Source organism: Lissotriton helveticus, chromosome 3_1 (assembly GCF_964261635.1).
Source record: "Lissotriton helveticus chromosome 3_1, aLisHel1.1, whole genome shotgun sequence".
NCBI classification, from domain to species: Eukaryota; Metazoa; Chordata; class Amphibia; order Caudata; family Salamandridae; genus Lissotriton; species Lissotriton helveticus.
In genome coordinates this window covers 1,678,368,174-1,678,387,099 of record NC_136061.1, presented here as the reverse complement: position 1 = coordinate 1,678,387,099, position 18,926 = coordinate 1,678,368,174, and positions in this window count along the sequence as shown.

Below are 18,926 nucleotides of genomic sequence, written 5' to 3'. Positions count from 1 at the left end.
CAAAATAAGGAACTAACACTGTCCTGACGTATTTTGTGACGCAGGTGGCTTTCACCACATTTGTCTTAGGACAGTGGGGGCAGTCACGTGTCCCAACAGTTGGTTGGCCATGCGAGAACATATTGTTCTGTACATTATGGGTTAGAACATTTTGTTCTGTACACTATGGGCTAGAACATTTTGTTCTGTACACTATGGGCTAGAACATTTTGTTCAGTACATATTTCTAAAAATGTATGGTGACCGGAAACTTACGTTTTAGGCATTAGTTTTGTAAGAAGCTTTGTGGCTTATTTCGACAAACTAAGTTTCAAAACAAGACTTCAGTGGAAAGTCCCTGAGGTGTGTCAATCTGCATCTGCGCCAGCTGAGCCTGGTGTACGTGTGTGTATGTGTGGGCGTTGGCCTTGTGGAAAATTACTACTTCACCTTAAGCCAATTTACCATGTTATTTTTTTTCCCAGTGCAGCAGAGGAATGCATTTTTAACATTATTGTGGCCTGGTGCATTTTGTTAGCCCAAGACATGTCTTTTATGTCTCAGCCTTGGGTCGATAACCCCAGGATTCAGGGAGTTAGTGGGATTTAATATGTTGATCATGCATAGCAAAATTTGAGGGTTTTAAAGCATATTTCAGGTTCTCTTTGGCAGGGCCATATGTGACATTTCGTTATCAAGACAGCTAAGAGATGCTTTTTCTGGTGATCAGATGGTAGAGCATGATTTTAACCCTTCATCATCACCCCCGTCTTGTTCATTTATGAACACACTCTTTACTGAGTATCTTGGCGACCCTACAGCCAGTGGGGGTATCCAGGGCATGTCATTAACATAACACTTGAAAGTACCTGGGACCTGCTCTTTCTTTGCAGTTCCTCCGTTTGTCCTAAGGAGTATTTTGACATATTCTGCATCTCGATCATTAAGCAGCCGCTCATACTGGGCGGCTGTAGAACTCTTGCTTGGGGTGTCCCTGCCTGGGGGAAGAGGGGGAGCAGTGGGTATGTCATAGTGGGTGCCAGGTGCTGTTATTTTGCCCATTTCTAATTGTACTCCCGTCCCATCCCCGGGAACCCTATCCATGTCTTCATACTTCGCTATCTGGTAGATCCCTGTGCTAGCATAATTCATCCCAACTGCCTTGGAACCTAATCTTTTAATGCAATGGCTCCCAATCTGAAAAGCACAACACAGTATTATGAGAATCCCAACAATTGGTATCATCAATTTCAAAATTCCTGTGAGCCATGAAGGCATCCAGTCAAAATTGAACCAGTCTGTTGGAATAATGTCCGCAGGGGCACCTCCTTCATTGACCATTTCTTTTCCCAATTTGGTCAATTCCTCAATGGCTCTTGCGATTGATCCATTATCCTCGTCGTTTCCTGGTATGAAAGTGCAGCAAGATTTTCCGATTTGGTGACACAGACCACCGTCTTTGGCAGTCAGCATGTCAAGGAAGTAGCGATGTTCCAGGACCATTAGTCTCAATGGGCGCAGTTCTTCCCTTATTGCATTTAGTCCGTCTCTGGTGCTGTTGATGGCTTTCATGACCTCATAGCGCGTCACTTCCAGCCAGCGAGCATTAGCCTGAGTTTGGAACATTGGGACTGCTCCTCCGAAGAAAAGTTGGGCCTCGTTGAAGAGGCGGAATTCTTCTGGATCTTTACCAAGAGCTTCACCTGCTAAGTACTCCGCTGTTCGCCAGTGGCGATGGAGGAATGTCATGTCGCCTGACATAGGGTGTGTCAGTATGTGAGAGGCATTCGATGCCGGCACAACCAGATGTACTTCATGCAGAGTCACCAAAGAGCACAGTCCGAGCCACTAAGGAGGTAGGTGGAGATATAGGTGTTCTCCACAAGCCCAGTAATAGTCCATTAATGCGGAGGTGCCAAACTGCATATCGAAGTTGAAGACCGTCTTGTTACAGTCTGTGTTACGCCCAACAGAGATGGAGCCATTGCCTAGGAAACAAAGAGAAGGGTTTTTTAGTTTAAATGCTTTTTTATCTTTGCACATTCTCTCCCCACCCCAGGTGTATCTGCTTGCTGCCTCATTCCAAATTTGTTCACAGTTATCCTCTACATCCCAGTCAATGTTTTCCTCCCATATTGTTTCGCCAGTCCAAGGGGGACCTAGGGACGCTGCTTTTCAATATATGTGGCCAGTTTCGAGCCACTCATTCTTGTAATATACTCGGGCTAGTACTTCCAGAAGTGTTCTGTTCTGGCATTGACAGTGTGGGCCGGGAAGGCCCCCCGGGTGGCGGTGGCCATGGAGACGTGGGTGTGTGTCACATGTTGCTAGGGGTGTTGCGATCGAAACGTATTTCATTTGCCTGAATAGCTGCGCTCGGTGATCCATGTTGGGTATATTTTTTTTGTACTTCTCTTGTATCATCCGTTCTATTTCTACTTTGTCAGAAGTAACCCTGAATATGATATTGTTGTTATCCCATTCTGTTGTATTCACAAACCCAATCCATATTCCAACCCCTCCTACTATTTGGACCTGTCCCTCCACGCGGCAAAGGTACAGGTGTAGTAGGCACATCACTATGTGTGGTGGAACTTCTTCAGGAAAAATTAGTCTGTCAGCTCCTACAGCATGGGGAATGTAGGAACACACATAGCAGGACTCATTTGTTATCCTTTTCCCTACGGCTGTCATGTCTCTGTACCAGGAGTTGTCTACTAGGTAAGAGTGGACTGAATGATCTCTTACTGATAGTTGTAGGCCTAGTAGGGGTCCTAGGCCCTCTTGTATCTTCACAAGATGATCGAATGTTTTGTGCCCTGCCTTCTGGTTATTTGCATTCTTGCGGGGGACAAGGGGTTTTGTTCTGTAAGGGGCAAGAGCAAATCGGCGTCTTCTATGGTGACGGGAAAGGCGTTGGCGGAACACTTGCTGTCTTTCTGTGATGTTGGCAGACCTATCCCATGACTTATTTCGGTCCCCTGGGGTGACGAGTGAGTACTCGGGATGCACACTGGTGGGTGCGCTGCTGGCAGTACTATTTTCTGGGAGCTCAGGACCTAGTGTGTGTTGTGTTGCTGTCTGTTGTTTAAGTGTGACTGTTGGTACAGATGCTGAACCTGTGGATTCTAGGGCATTTCTGGTACTTATCTCATTAAAACTCTTTACAGCAAGAAAATAGACGCACCAATTAAAAGTTATTAGTGCCACTCCAACAATGATACAAAACATAAATGTGACAAGAGTACATAACTTTGCATTGTGGCTGCTGCATTCCTGGACCAGCACGGGTGTGCCTTCTTCTTCTTCTTCTTCTGCAGTGGACGGGAAACCGCTGTCCTCATTCAGGTGGACCATGGGCATGTCTCTTTCTTCTCTCAGTCCATTGTCTATTGCTGCGGGGGCACAGGAGCGAGCCGAACGTCTCGCCAGTGGATCCATGCCTTGCGCTCAGCTATCCGGACGGCAGTAGGAGATGAATCAGTCACTGCAAAGGGGCCGTCGAATTTGGGGTCTTTCCACTTCCTGACGTGCCTCCGGATAAAGATCAGAGTCCCAGGACGAATAGGTGGCAGCTCTGGATCGTTGGAGCTCTTCTCCTTCCTTTTGGATACCTGGATGGAAAGGAACTGCGTAGCGCGGGTTAGTGTGCAGACAAACTCGTACAGTTCAGCTTTCACAATCTCACAGGATGACTCACTGTCAGTTTTGGGCCTGGTGGAGGGGACAGCTACATTTATGGATTGTCCAGTGACAAGTTGGTGGGGCGTGAGGTGGTGATCCGAGTTTGGGGAGTTTCTTAATGAGTAGAGGGCAAGTGGAAGGCAGTAGAGCCATTTCTTGCCGATGGTGGCGCTGATTTTGCTTATTTTATTTTTGAGCAAGCTGTTGAGGCGCTCACAAATACCATTACTTTGGGGATGGTAGGCAGATGTTAGTTTGTGTCTGATGACTAGCATCGTGGTCAGGGAGGAGAAGATGGCGTTTGAAAAATGGCTCCCGTTGTCCGTTCTTATGGCGGCAGGAATTCCAAAGCGTGAGATGACCTCACGCAGTAGGAATGTGGCTGCTGCTTTTGCATCGCAGTGGACGCATGGTCCAGCTTCAATCCATCGCGAGAAGGGGCATACCACCACAATGCGATATCGGTAATTTTGGCACCGATCAATCATGTCTACATATTCGAGGTGGAGTTCTTTGAAGGGGCCAGAGGGTTTGGGAATGGTGGAAGTGACTGTTTTGAGTGTTGGATTTGGTGAATACTGTTGACAGATGAGGCAATTATTTACAAAGAGTTGTATTAATTCGTGGGCATTGGGAATGAGTTGGTCCAGTGCCACCTGCAGTAAGGTTTGTGGCATGACTGGTTTCCCTGATATGGTCTGCCTGTATATAAAATCAGCAGTGTCCTGTTGTACTCCCCTCTTCTTCCATAGCTCTTTCTCTTGTTGTGGTGCACTTTCTTGTACTTCTCTAAGATGTAGTTGGGCAATGTGATCGTATTGTTGTGTGTCATCAATAGGGCATAAACCAGGTGTGTCAGAATTGTCATTATTTGTGCCTGGGTGCTGATCTGGAGGTACACCATCGTCACTCTTTTGTACTTGCTCCGCCAGTGTTATTGTTTGTTCTGTCTGTTCTGATGGAGCAATAACCTGTGCAAGTAAGATGGGGTGATATGGTGCAGGTACGGGTAAGGGGCCCCTGGCCGCAGCTTTAGCTGCCCAATCTGCCATGGCGTTACCTCTGGAAACAAAGTCCTGTCCATTCGTGTGTGCTGCGCACTTAACGACGGCTACCTCTGTTGGAAGTGTGAGTGCTTCAATTAAGTCTTCCAACAAATCTTTGTGGCACACGGTTGTTCCATCTGATTTGAGGAACCCGCGCCTTTTCCAGCGCAGGATGCTTGAGTGTGTTGTTGTTGTGAAATATGCAGAGTCTGAGTAGACTGTGATGCGGTCATCGGCCCCACAGTTTAGAGCGGCAATTAGTGCCACTAATTCAGCAGCTTGGGCTGAGTAATGTGGGGGCAATGTAATGTGTTGTATAATGTCAAAGTAATCGGCGGACTCGTGCTGCTGGCCTTTAACCACTGCGGCACCTGTGTATCTTATCCCTGTTTCCTGATCAATGTGGAGGAGCCATCAACAAAGTATACTGTACTGTCAGTCAGGGGGTCCTCTTTTGCTGCTCCTGATTCATCTGGGGAGTATGTGGCACAGTCATGAGTGTCATCATCTGATGCTACAATGGGATGGGCAAAGAAGGTGGCAGGTTTGACTGTGTGACATTTGACTACCTTCAGGGAGGGCAGTGACAGGATGACTTCGTAACCTGACACTCTCTGTGTAGTTAATGTCGTCTTGGCTTTCTGAATTATAGCAAAGACAGCATGCTCGGTGTACAGTGTCAGCGGGGATCCCATGACAATGGGGGTGCTTTTCTCTACAGCAAAGGCTGCAGCTGCCAGGGCTTGTTTGCAGGGGTAATGACCTTTCATGACTGAGTCGAGCATGCCGCTGAAGTAGGCAATGGGCTTATGGCCCATGGGGTATTTCTGAGTAAGGACTGCAGTCATGACCTGACCATTGCAGTGAGTGAACAGGTAAAATTCCTTTGTGTAATCAGGTGTGCCTAACACTGGTGCGTTTGTTATCTCATCTTTGAGTTTTTTGAAGGAAGCTGTCATTTCAGGTGTCCAATGTAATTTATTGTGCCTGTCTTTTGCTGCTTTAACGGCTTTCAGCAAGGGGGCTGTTATGGTGGAGAAGTCAAAGACCCACTAACGGACATAATTGACTAGTCCAAGGAATTTCTGCATATCTTTTACAGTTAGTGGCTCAGGTGTCATTTTTATGGCTTCAACTCTGTCTGGCGTGACTCGCCTCCCTGATGCTGAGAGTATCTGGCCTAGGTATTGTACCTCTCTTTGGCAGTACTGAAGTTTATTTTTATCCACTTTATAGCCTCTGTGGGCTAGCGTGGTGAGCAGAGAGACTGTATCAGTTCTGCACTGTCGTTCTGTAGTGCTGCAGAGCAAAATGTCATCGACATATTGCAGTAAGGTGCTGTGACATTGGAAGTTCGATAAATCCTCTTTGACGACTCTGTTGAAGACGCTGGGAGACTCACAGTACCCCATTGGGAGTCTTCGGTAAGTCATTTGCACCCCGTTGAACGAAAAAGCCAATAGGTACTGACTGTCTGGGTGAAGGGGGACGCTGAAGAACACATTTTTCAGGTCAATGACGGAAAAGTATAGTGCATTCGGGAAACAATGGTGAGGATGACAGAAGGGTCTGGGACGATGGGAAATTCTGGTACCACTATGTTATTGATCGAACGCAAATCATGAACTAGGCGCCACTGATTTGTCTTCCCTTTTCGGACCGGAAAAAGACAGGTGTTAACCGGAGATACACAGGGGTATATGACTCCTTGATCTAGCAGGGCTTGTATCGTTGGGGCAATGCCTTCTACTGCTTCTTTAGAAAGTGGGTACAGTTTAATTCTCGGTAGAATCGCGCCGTTTTTCAGTGTTATTTTAAAAGGAGTGGCTGAGCGGATGAGGCCTACATCATTTGGACCAGTGGTCCACAGATGCAGCGGGACTTGTGCCAAGTCTGCATCACGCACTGAATCAAATGTTGGTGGGGCACCTGGTGTTCTGTTTTCCACTGTCACTGAGAGGGGTACCTCATACTGATATAATATATCTGTTATGGGGTATTTGTCAGGATCACCAAAGAGCTGGTCGTCTGCAATGTCTCTCACTTGGTGTTCGGGTTCGATGAAAATTACACAGGCCCAGGAGCGTATATCGTCGTCTCCTGCTAGGAATGCCCTGTAAGTGGGTGTAATGTGAAGGGCGAGTATGCCTAGGATCATATTTTTGTCTGATATTTTGTAGTGCTGGGACTGTGGGCGAAAGAGAAATTCCTTTGGGAGCTGGACCGTGCGCTGGTGTAGTTCAGGGGTGTTGGCTATAACGATGTGCACCGCGGTGGAGAACGCTTGCTCATCCACAGGGTGAGCCCTCATTTGATCTGAAGAGTCCACTGTTAGTGCCATCATCCGGGCTAGGGGTGTACCTGGCATAGAACAAACCATTGTACCGTTCTCATGGAAGTGAATGGTCATGTTTAATTTTGCCATGAGATCTCTCCCTAACAAGTTGACTGGAGAGTGTGGTGAATAAAGCAGTTGTTGCTCCAGCACCCTGTCTCCTATTTGTAGGGGTATTGGCTTCGTAAAGGGGACCCTTGCTATTGCCCCAGAGAATCCCTGTGTGTCCGCTACTTGATCAGAAATAGGCAGGTGTCCGCCTGTAATGCAGGAGTACTTGGCGCCTGTGTCAATGAGGAAGCTGTAAGTTTTGTTATTTATCGTGACCAGGACGGTGGGGTCATCTTCACCGCTCATGATGCATGATAAAACTGGGCACACAAGAGTTGTCTGTGGGCTGTCCTAGTGAGCGTATCCTCCAGCTTGGTACTGCTGGATTGTGCCCTGTGCGAAGGAGTTGTTGGGGGTCATCACCACTCTTCCTTGAGGTGTTGTGTTTTGGGCTTGGGACATCATTTGGTACGTGGATACTTGCTGTTGTGGCTGTATGGGAGCTTGCATTTGCTGGGGCTGCATGGGGACTTGCATCTGCTGTGGCTGCATGGGGACTTGCATCTGCTGTGGCTGCATGGGGACTTGCATCTGCTGTGGGGCCGGCTGGGCATAAGCATACAACATCTGGGGCTGTTGTGAAAACGTCTGTTGTTGCTGTAATTGTGGTACTACTTGTTGGATGGGGACTTGGTGGACGGGGCCCATGGGTTGCTGGCCTTGCTCTCGAAGTCTAGTGCGACATTCTCTCATCATGTGACCTTGTTTGTGAAAATAAAAACAAGTGCGTGTCCCTGCCTGTTGTTGGGCCCTCTGTTGCCCCATTCCATTTCCTCGTCCCTGCATGCCTATGTTTCTGTTGGAGTAATTTCTGTCATTGTTGTTGTACTGTTGTTGGTCATTCCCATAAGTGGGCAGTGGTGCCACGTATTGTACAGGGGGCTGTTGTTGTACATACTGCACTGTAGGCTGGTGCGGGGCCTGCACATACTGCACTGCCTGTTGTGGTGGTGTCTGCATGTACTGAATGGTGGGCTGTTGTTGCTGTTGTGTCTGTGCTTGCACATATTGCATGGCAGGCTGTATGGCAGGCTGCTGCACTTGTTGTGGGGACTGGGCATTGGCAGTAAGTGCATTTTGGGCGGCCTGTGGAAAGGTGGTAACTGCTGTCATTTGGCTGACAGGTGCAGCCAGCATGACCGTATCTAGGGCGTCCTTTTTCTTAAGCTTCTGCTGCACCAATTTGGCACCTGCATTCTCTATAGCTAGCTGTCTACTTTTCTCCTGTTCTTTTTTTCTTTTTACAGAAATGTATAATGTGGTCTTGTATTTCAGGCCAGGGTTTTCCTTCCATGGCTACTACTCCATCTAATTTCTCCTGCACGTCGTCTGGCAGTCCTCTTTTGACCATGTGGTAAAAGAGTCTGCTATTTCCTCCAGTTGTATTCCAGGAGTCACCCAACTCCTGGTGCCACTTTTCCTTCATCCTGGAAATGAAGTTAATCGGGTCTTCATTTGTTTGCATAGTTAGTGACATGAGAGACCCAATATCTGGAACATCAGGGTATTTTAATCGCAATTTAGTCCAGACTGCTGCCCTAATTTTATCAAATGGTTCCCCATCGTATGTTGTGTCGTTCATAGTTATCAGTCCTCTACTGATGCTTGTGAAAATTTCTTCTGCTTCCCCTCCCATTAAGGAAATTAACAAACTTTTCATATCGCCAACCCCTGGTTTGGTGCCTGTAGTATTTTTCTCTAGGGCCACTATCCATTTGCTTGCACCCTCCGTGAGGGGCGGGAGATTCTTTTTAATGGCTTCCTTCTCCGTATAAGACCAGCAGTTATATATGGGGGGGTCTTTTGCTGTTTTGTATATTAACGCATCTGGCGGCTAATCCCTACACCTGGGAGCTTTGGTCTTGTGGTGTCATATCGTATGGCGTATTTCTGCCAAACTTTGAGACTGGCTTCCATATAATCATAGTCCCAATCCTCATCCCCTGCACCCTGCAGTATACATTCTACTGCAGTGGCCATATGCTGAGGGTCGAAAGACCCTTCTCTTGGCCAGGGGATCATCTGCGGGGCCAAGGATTCTGTCCATCCAGCCAAATTGTCAGTGAAGGGGAGGACAGCATAATCTGAATTTTCGCCTATTATCACTATTTGGTTGGGAGTTAAGTCCTTGTCCCGCAGGGCACTTTGCCTGCTGAGGAACATGCCATTAGCTTGTCTAGTTTGAGTGTTCCGCATGGAGGCAGTGCCAGTGACCTGGTAGTTAATGTGAGCGTCTGTGCCAGGGACATCGTATGCAATGTCCTCTGGTCGTCCGTGTGTTCCTAACACTGCAAGTCTTTGTACCTCTGTTTTTCTCTTTTTCTTGGTCCCACCCACAACCCCCGAGTTTTGGAAGTCCTGATGTTGGTAGAATGGGTTTGTTGATGTGTTTGTCTCATTGATGGCGTGTGGCTGGCTGGAGGAATTTGTCATTGTTGTGGCGGATGGTGGGGCAAACGGGTCTGCTACCGGTGCGGGGCGCCGTGGGGGTATGTCTGGGGGTGTAGGCTGGACCTGAGTTGTCTCAGCCGTCGTATGTGTGTGGTCTGGCGCAGCTGTCTGGCGGCAAGGGGAGGGGGACCTATGATACTGCACTTCCGGCCGTCCTTCATAATCTCTTATGTCCCGAGAGGGACCCGCACTCGGCAAAGGTGTGGATGGAAAATGGACTGTCTGCTGTTTACTATGACTTAGTTCCCCCATCCCTCCCGTGCTTTCAAAGATGTCTGCCTGTCCAGTGAGTTGTCGCGAAGTGTTCATTGTTGCATGGGTGTTTGGTGAGTTGAAGTGGGCAAACTTGAGGGTCTCGGACAATCTGTCACTTATCTGTTCTAACTTTAGTGAGGCGCGTCGGACCACCAGGGATATATCGTCGTGTTCAGGGCTGGGTGGCCTTTCTCGGGTGAACATGTCTGTTCGGGCCTTTTCATTGGGACTGCATTCTAAGCTTTTATTGAATTCTGTGGCTGTTCTCCAGTTGTCATAATGGACTAGATATGGTGCTGGCGGGCCCTGTACTTCTTTATCCTTATTCTGTTGTTGGACAGTGGCAAATGTAATCAGTGGCTCGCCTGTGTTTGGACCGCAGAATGGCATGTGGTCTCGTGAGTTGGGCTCCTGCTCCGGGAGTTGTGGAGCATTGGTGTCACGGAGGCTGTTCAGATCGGGGTAGTGGGGGAGTGCTTGGTGAGGCGAGTCGGATGAGTGGTGAGATGACGTGCGTGAGTGGTTTGATGAGGCGACAGACACATTGTTGGTCGCCTCCTCTTCCTCCTCAACAGGCAGGACTGAGACAGAAGTGGGGTTCAGTTGTAGCGAAAACTGCGCATTTATTTGCCCTGGTAACCCTGGCACCGTGGCGTGCAAGGTCGGACTGCCACTGGTGAGAGGTGTAACAGGTGGGGAATTGACTGGGGCAGGTGCTGGCGTGGGTATTGTGGCTGGCACTGTGACGGGGAGTGTTGGGCCACTGCTGGTGCCGGGTGATGTCGATGGGGCAGTACTATCGTCAGTGGCAGGTGGAGCGTGTTCGAGTGTGTTAGAGAGATCCCTTGGGAGTTGACTATACCCCACAGTTGCCATATTATTAGTTGTACACTGTAAGTCCAGTTCTTTATTTTCAGCGGATACTATTGCGGGATACATGCCACTGGCTTGATACGGTGGGGGCGCAGGAGGGGCAGTGGGCTGGATGGCAGTGTGTTTTTGCGTATTGTCCTCTTTAAAGATACGCCAGAGACTTAAGGTGGCCTTTCTTTTTTGTAATTTGGTGCCAGAGTATTTGGTGTCTGGGAAGGTGGTGGCGTGCTCAAGGACATTTACGTCAAAAGATCCTTCTGAGGGCCATGGAAAGTTCATATTCCTAGTTAATTTGTGAAGCTCCCTACAATGTTTGAGTATGCGCTGTTCCTGGCTACTGAACATTTTCAGAACATGTTGGAGTGGTGTTGCCATAATGAAATGTTTGTGTGGGAGCAAATTAGGCTCTGCAATGGGAGCGATGCGGTCTGTGCGGTCCTAGAGGTCACGTATGAGTTCACCTGCTGCTGCCTCAAGGATGCAGTCATATATGGTGCTTTGTAATTCAATATTCTGGAAGGGAGTGCACCCGGGGAAAAGAAGTTGGCCTCCAAAGCAAGCGTCAGCTATTTTAGATTGATGTGGGTGTCTGGGGAAAACGCTAGATAGGACTGTCGGTCCTTCCCAACTTGCAAGGCACAAAATAAAATATATATAATAGCCAGTAGGTGTCTTATACACAGTGGAATTCAGTATCCTATTCATGAAATCGCTCAATGCATATGCTGTTGGTGGGCAACACTGTGTGGGGTACAGTCTGATGTTGGAATGGAGGGACAGACAAACCCTGCCTGGATGTTTTCAGGGCTACAGACGTGAGGATGCAGATCTCTGATAAGTTCCTCTCCTATTTCATTACAGACAATATTATAGAGTATGTATCTTAAATCCAATTCGTCCGGTCCTCTGTATCTTTCTTCTGGGGATAAGTCAGGGAATTCAAGATTATGACGGGCAAAGGTTTTGCGAATTTTGCTTTGCAGTGGGTTCCGTGGCCAGGAGGACTCAAATACGGTGGGTAGCTCTAGGCCTGGGGATAGTAGGTGGATCCGTATGTATATCCACTCTGGTGTCTTATGCACTGAAGTGACGAATATTCGTTTCTCGTATACTGCCTGAAGTGCCTGCATGGGGCTTGTCTCCTGTGAGCGTCAAGCAGGTGGTGCACGGGTGGGGTAAGAACTGTTATGAGCCCTTACTATGGCCTCAGTGGGGCGTGAAACTGTTTGTGCGGGAGAGCCTTTACTGCAGGCTCGGCGGGGCGTGAAAATGCTGGTGCAAGAGATAGGGTGACTTGGCGAGGGTAGGCGTAGTCAATATTGAGTGCCTGAAATATTGTGAGAAGGACAGAACTCATAAGGGGTGTGACATGGATGAAACAAGATGGTTGGCCATCAGAAATGCCTACAACGTTATTGTTTATCAGGAATATTGTGATATGGTCAGTGGTATGATTACTTATCCCCTTATGTGAAGTTGGAACAGTGGACTGGGTTCTGCAGGTATGGCAGAACGCAGGGCCCACGGTATGTTATGGGTATTCGGACAGTAGTGCTCTTAAAAGGGGTGCTGTATTGTTTTGAAAGTGTGTGTGATATGTGTATGAGTTGGAGGCGGATGTCGGGGGTGCGTCTGGTCCTTTCCCTTCTGGCGGTGGAATGAATGCTACTTCAGATGCTGCACCTGACTGTATGGAGTCTACTGAAGACTCGTCGTCAGTGATGAGAATGGGAGAGGTAGCAGTGTTGTTTGGATAGCCTGGGTATTCAAGGGGAAGAGAGTGGGGGGCAGACAGGGTGGACGAATCAGAGGCCTCTTCTGTATACAGCAGCTGAGGGTCTATAGTGTCTGGAGATGGTGGGGTAAGAAATATGTCTGGGAAGATGTCAAGAGATTGAGTAGATATGTTAAGCTGGGTGCCTGGCATAGGGGTAATTCCTAAAATTGCCCAAGCGCCTGCGAGTTTAGTGCGGAGTTCGTCATCAAGGGAAGTAAATACATTGGTAGCTGTATTGTGAATTAATTCAGGCCTGCCGTGAGAGAACTGAATAGTGCAATGAAGGATATGTGGGGGGGTGCTGGATATTACGGAAATGAGGAGAGGTGGAGCATGACCGGTGTGGAGGGTAGCAAAAGGGAGGCAAGTGCCAAGATGGAATACAGTCCTCATCCCTCCTCTTTTGGCAATCAGTTTGCAGGCGCAAATGAGAGGCAAAAGAATGTACTGGAAGGGGGGGAAGGGCAAGGCATGTGTAGTCAGTTTGTAGATGAGACTACCTAGCAAGAGGGCACTAAGAGGAATGTCAGTGAGGATGCACCCCAGGCATCAAGAGGGCTGGAGAGGTCAAGGAGGGCACTGTGGCCAATATCACGAGCACAGCTGCAGAGCCTGTTGACATAAAGAACGGCACAGAAGCAGCAACGGTACCGTGAGCACAAGCAGTGATATTGATGACCTGGAAGCATCAGACATAACCATGAAGCACACACATAAACAGGAGACAGAAAGCAAAAACAATGAAAAAGGTATTTTTAGATGGAGCAAAAAATGGTAATTTAAAAGAAAAAAACATGATGTAGTCAGCAAATGTCGTATGTGAAAATTTAGCAGTGAAAGTGTGTGCATGCGTTAGTATAGAAAAGCAGGAAATGAAGCCCCGGGTGAGGCATTGTTCACAGAAGCCAGAAAAGGGAAGTAGGACGTGAGCCGCTGCACAGCGCAGAGGAGAGGGGGGCTGGGGGACGAGCTGGAGAGAGAGAGATGTTAGAGATGTACGGAGAAGTAGAGAAGGAGAGAGAAAAAGGGGTGTGGTGTTCAGCAGATGGGGGCTGTGGGAGACCGGTGTTTAATATCGTGTGGGGTGAAGTGCCATGCGGCGTAGTGAGGCACCGTGGCAGGAGATTGTCGACACAGAGCACAGAGCCCTTCCTCTTTTTGTGCGCGCAATTTGCAAGCTGACAAAGGCAGTAAGTCTTGCCTTGCCGTCCTTCAGACAATGGAAAGTGTCAGATATACAACAATGCCTAGTCTGTGAACTAGAATACCCAATCCTCGCAGAAACAAATCAGGAGAAGAAAGAAGAAGAGAAATGAATTTGGGAGAGGCCAGGTGCCTAAAGGACATAGTTTAATTTTGAAAGCATGAGAAAAACCATTAAATGATGTCTATATATAGTATAGCACAATGAAGACGAAATGACATTGTTATGAAATGAAAAAAAAATGGAAACGAAACCGGAGTGTAAGACAGTTATTGTACAAGGAAATCACACTAAGGAAATCACACTGAGTATAGGCACATCAAATCATCTGTCCAGGAATTAAAACCTTGGACCCCATACAATCCTTGAGCTGCTGAGGGAGTCTAAACCTAGAATTTATCGAGGAATTCCACCTCAATGCCATGCACGCGTAGGACCCAAAGACTAAGTTTAGTCGGAAAACTAAAACCGACCCATGCAGTAACAGGATGCTGAGGGTGCGTAAATATATAACCGTAGGAGTACACCACAAAACTGTCTCAACCCCTTCGGTCTTTATAACCGACAGGGGGAAGGCCAACAGGAGAACGCCACAAGGTAACGGAGTTGAAAGGCAAATTTCTGAAACCACAGGAAACACTGAATCACATGCGAGAAACGGGTACTTTAAATTATAACTGGTATTTGCGAAAAAAACTACAAAGTGTGACCACACAAAGATAGAGATAGGGGGTAGAGGGTATTATTCCTGGCCAGACAGAGTGCCGACAGTTAGGGCCAGAGGCAGCAGAGAGGCCCCAGGGAACCTGCCCCCTCCAATCAGACCCCAAGGGCAATTCAAGGGAAAAACAAAAAAAAATCCCTGACTCACCCCTTGGTCAGCAGAGGAGACCAGACCACGTGGCACAATGCGCTGATGCACTCCAAATCCCAATGTCGGCAGAATCTTGGCAGGATCAACTTCGTGGTACGCCAGCTAATGGAGGGTAGAGGGTAGAAGAGGCCTTCCCGAGCCTCTTTTAGGGTGTGGTCACGCTTACTGTGGTCTGGATAATCGTATCAATCAGGCTCTGGTAGAAGGAATAGCAATAACGTGAGAAAGATGGCTGGTCAAGTTGGAGTGGCATGTTTTATTTATCACAAACATATGTATATCAATAAGCCATAATGCTAGAAATTACTCTTAAAAACTCTGTCTTCACTCTGCCAGGAAAGGTGCAACTAGAAGTATGCTAGGAATCAATTATTTCAAAAAGTTATTGCGATGCAAACAGAAGTGGCTATCTATTAAAAGACGACTTTCTGTGTAAGCAGGAAACGTTTACGAAAGCTTCTAACTGTTCGAGGAAGTACGTTGCCTTTACACAATGACTCCGCCGAGAACTATCATTGCAGGTTTAACCATTTTAGCAAGAATAAAATACAGTGGTTTAGATTCTCAAAAGGCATACTAGAATTCCAGCTTAATTCTTCAAAGTACACTCCTACCAGGCCTAGTGCCTAGAAGCACCTTCCTAGGGGGAAGGACCTTAGCAGATTGTAATAATCCTACTATTCTCAATGTGATGACTTTCCACCACCAATGGAATGTTCTTTAGAGCAGCTATCAGAATGTTGGTGTTCTGCCTAGATAGTGACAGTTAGATGGGCTGAGCACCTAGATGGATGCTCCTGGTGGGGTCTCCTATTGAGCTTGTACTTGTCTTAATCAAACTGCTCAATAAATCTACTTGAGAACTACCTACTAGCGTGGACAACATTATTACATTTATATTGGCGACGATCCTGGTAAAGAACCTCCTTCTGTCACCTTTTCAAGCGCTACAAGCAAAAATACAAGCAACCTACTGGAACAAGATTTTGTGAAAAATATTCAAAGCACCTCAACTGGCATCGCGACCCCACCAGTGACCTGCCACCGGTCGCCCACTGCAATCAGCCAGTTGAACAAGCATCTGGTGAGTCAATTCCTGACAGGAACTTTATCTCTACAAACAGGAACCACTTTATTGCTGTGTCAAGCCTCATAACACTCACATGTGACGCCCAGTATAAATGACTTTTTGCTCCATCAGTACCAATTTGCCTATTTTCTTACCTTTCTGCTGTGCTAGATGTAAATTTCAGTCCTCAACCTTACAACTGTCAAATTTTTTCAAGCTCAAGTACAAAGTTTTTTTTACTTCAAAAGAGTCATTTTGTTACATACAGCCTGAGGAAAGAAAAAGTGTATTACGGTCTATATTCTCAGCACCTATCTGCACATCCGCAACACCTGGCACTTGGAAATATTCTTCATTAAAAAGGTTTATGTTCATTTAACAGTGTGTTCGAGACAGCGCTGCGCAAGTATTTTAAGGAGCATTCAAGGAGAGCTACATTTCTAAAACTTTTAAATTTCAGACGATCTCAACAAATAGCACCTTTCATCGACCTACTTACTCACAGTCTTTCTTGAGGATGACGGTTGAGTGTCAGTTGGGTGGCAGCGATCTTCACTGCTTCTCATCCTCCGTCCTTCTGATGACGTCGATGGAACACTTCTGGGAGTTGGTGAACAAAGATTCTTCTGCGGGGGCTGACGTTTTTCTTTCCTCCGACGCATTCCTTTCAAGACACGCCCATCTTGACCTCACGCATTTTACGTTGTTGTGTTTGACGTGGAAGCCATTTTATATGCAATTCCGTTATCACAGTAACAACTGTTCTCCTCATAATTCATATTCAGCATATTGGACGACAACTGATCAGCACTTCGTTAAATTCACCAAAACCAACGTTCCTATTGAAGCTAGAGCGCTCTCTCTTCACACAAAATGACGTAATGTTTCGTATTTGCTTTTAGTTATTGGAGAAAAAGGTAATTGGATTTTAACATTTTATACTACATCGTCTGCGAGCACAAACTATTTACTGTGGTGTATGACATAAGACACATACTACGGAAGAGAAGACATCTCGGGTGAGACAGTTCGCTCACCGGTGTTTAACTTAGTTTTACAAGACTAGTTGTAATTCTTGTATCATTTTACAGAATTCGTTCTTTTAACACTCTGGTTCATGATTTGCCTGTTTAAAATGTTTACTGCTATTACTTGCATTTATTTGGTTCAGTGAGATGACATTTTTTTGTGATATTTAGGCACAATAATGGTGTAGGTTGTTATGTTTTGGAGCTGGTCTCCTTATCCCGGTTCTTACCCAGTGATAGATGGTGCGCACTCTCCTTCACTGATTTATATGTCTTGTAATTGTTGCCTATACCTATCAACTAACTCACATGCTTATGTTGCATTATTTTATTACATACTCACTGTTTGTTTCATACGTCGTTTTGAAATGGCAAGTTGTGTTTTTTTTTTGCCAAGGGTCCCTGTTCGTCCCTTTCAATTCCATTTATACATTTAGATATTGCTAGTATTTGCAATTGTGCACTTCTGTACATCATACATAGATATCTCATATGTATTTGTAATCTTTATCTCACATAGGGTCATACTCCCTTCAGATTATAATAGTACACACTTAATATCTACACAGTTCTCATTAATTAAGTTTTCTGTGTTTTGCTAACGATATTAGTTTTCTCACAACACCAAAATAGTTGTCCTCACATGGACCCCATCAATTTTATAAGTGCATTTTGTTATGATAGGGATACCGTCCCTTAACGTTAATGTATAGAGTTCCTACTCATACATATCCTTGGATTTCTCTTCCTGTTTAGGAGTTGTTTAGGGTGCAATTCCCTTTTTGTGACATGGGTTCCCACCCATACTCTGTCTTTTCGATCCAATTTGAAGAGAATTTTGAAAACTTTAAAGTCTCATATCTCTTATCGAGTGTTTACTCATTTTGCTAGTTATTTAGTATTTTATTAAGTGCACAACGTGATTTTCCCACACAATGTTGTCTTTATTCTTACTACGCCAGTAAGTTCTGTTTCTAATATGGTGCACAAAATTTTTTCTTTAGAGATATAGTCTTTTTATCATATTTAGCTTTAGTTTTATGTTTATTCAACTGTTTTCATACATATTTAGCTAAATATTTTCTGTTTTATTGTAATTTTATTAACTTTTCTCGCACTATTTCCATTGCATTACTGATATGTACTTTGTTTATGGTTAATAGTGTTTTGATGAGGTTCTCCCAATTTGTTCCTCATTTTCTTTTCTGTTTATTTTTTCTGTTTCTTTCTGTGCTCTTCAATTTCCATTCTTTTTCATTCTCCATTCATTCCTGTTCTGGCCAGTAGGTGTGCATTGGAGTTGTTTTTCTATTTTCTTCTAAATTTCTTTTCTTTTCTTTTCTGCCGTTTTGTGAGAAAGAAGGATGGTTTGTACATTTGGTTCTATTCTTCCTATTCCTATTTCTGGATTTTATTATTCCTATTTCTATTTCTGGACTTCCTTTTCTTTAATTTTCTTGTTGCTTTACTTGTGACAGATTGTTTCCCTATTGTTGTTTCTTTCTTTCTTTGCTAACTTTCCTTGTTTTAATATCTCCAGTTCTATTTTGGTTTCTTGTTTGTTTTTCTGAATAAGAAAGGGGGATATGTAATAATCCTACTATTCTCAATGTGATGACTTTCCACCACCAATGGAATGTTCTTTAGAGCAGCTATCAGAATGTTGGTGTTCTGCCTAGATAGTGACAGTTAGATGGGCTGAGCACCTAGATGGATGCTCCTGGTGGGGTCTCCTATTGAGCTTGTACTTGTCTTAATCAAACTGCTCAATAAATCTACTTGAGAACTACCTACTAGCGTGGACAACATTATTACACAGATCTAATGTTTATCTAATGCTGAAAGATACCTATGACTATTGCACGGAATTGGGTATGGATGAAAAAAGCATTTAGCAATTTGAGATCAATAAGAGAGCAAGCTACTATCTCATTCAGGAAGGCATCACCTGGAAGAGCAGGTTTTGCAGGTTCCTAAATCAGAAAGTTCAGTCGACTGGAGAACAGCCCAAAGAGTCAGCTTGGAAAGTTCTGCCTTCAAAATGTGATGGCAGATCCCTTATACCTCAAAATAAGGAACTAACACTGTCCTGACGTATTTTGTGACGCAGGTGGCTTTCACCACATTTGTCTTAGGACAGTGGGGGCAGTCAGGTGTCCCAACAGTTGGTTGGCCATGCGAGAACATATTGTTCTGTACATTATGGGTTAGAACATTTTGTTCTGTACACTATGGGCTAG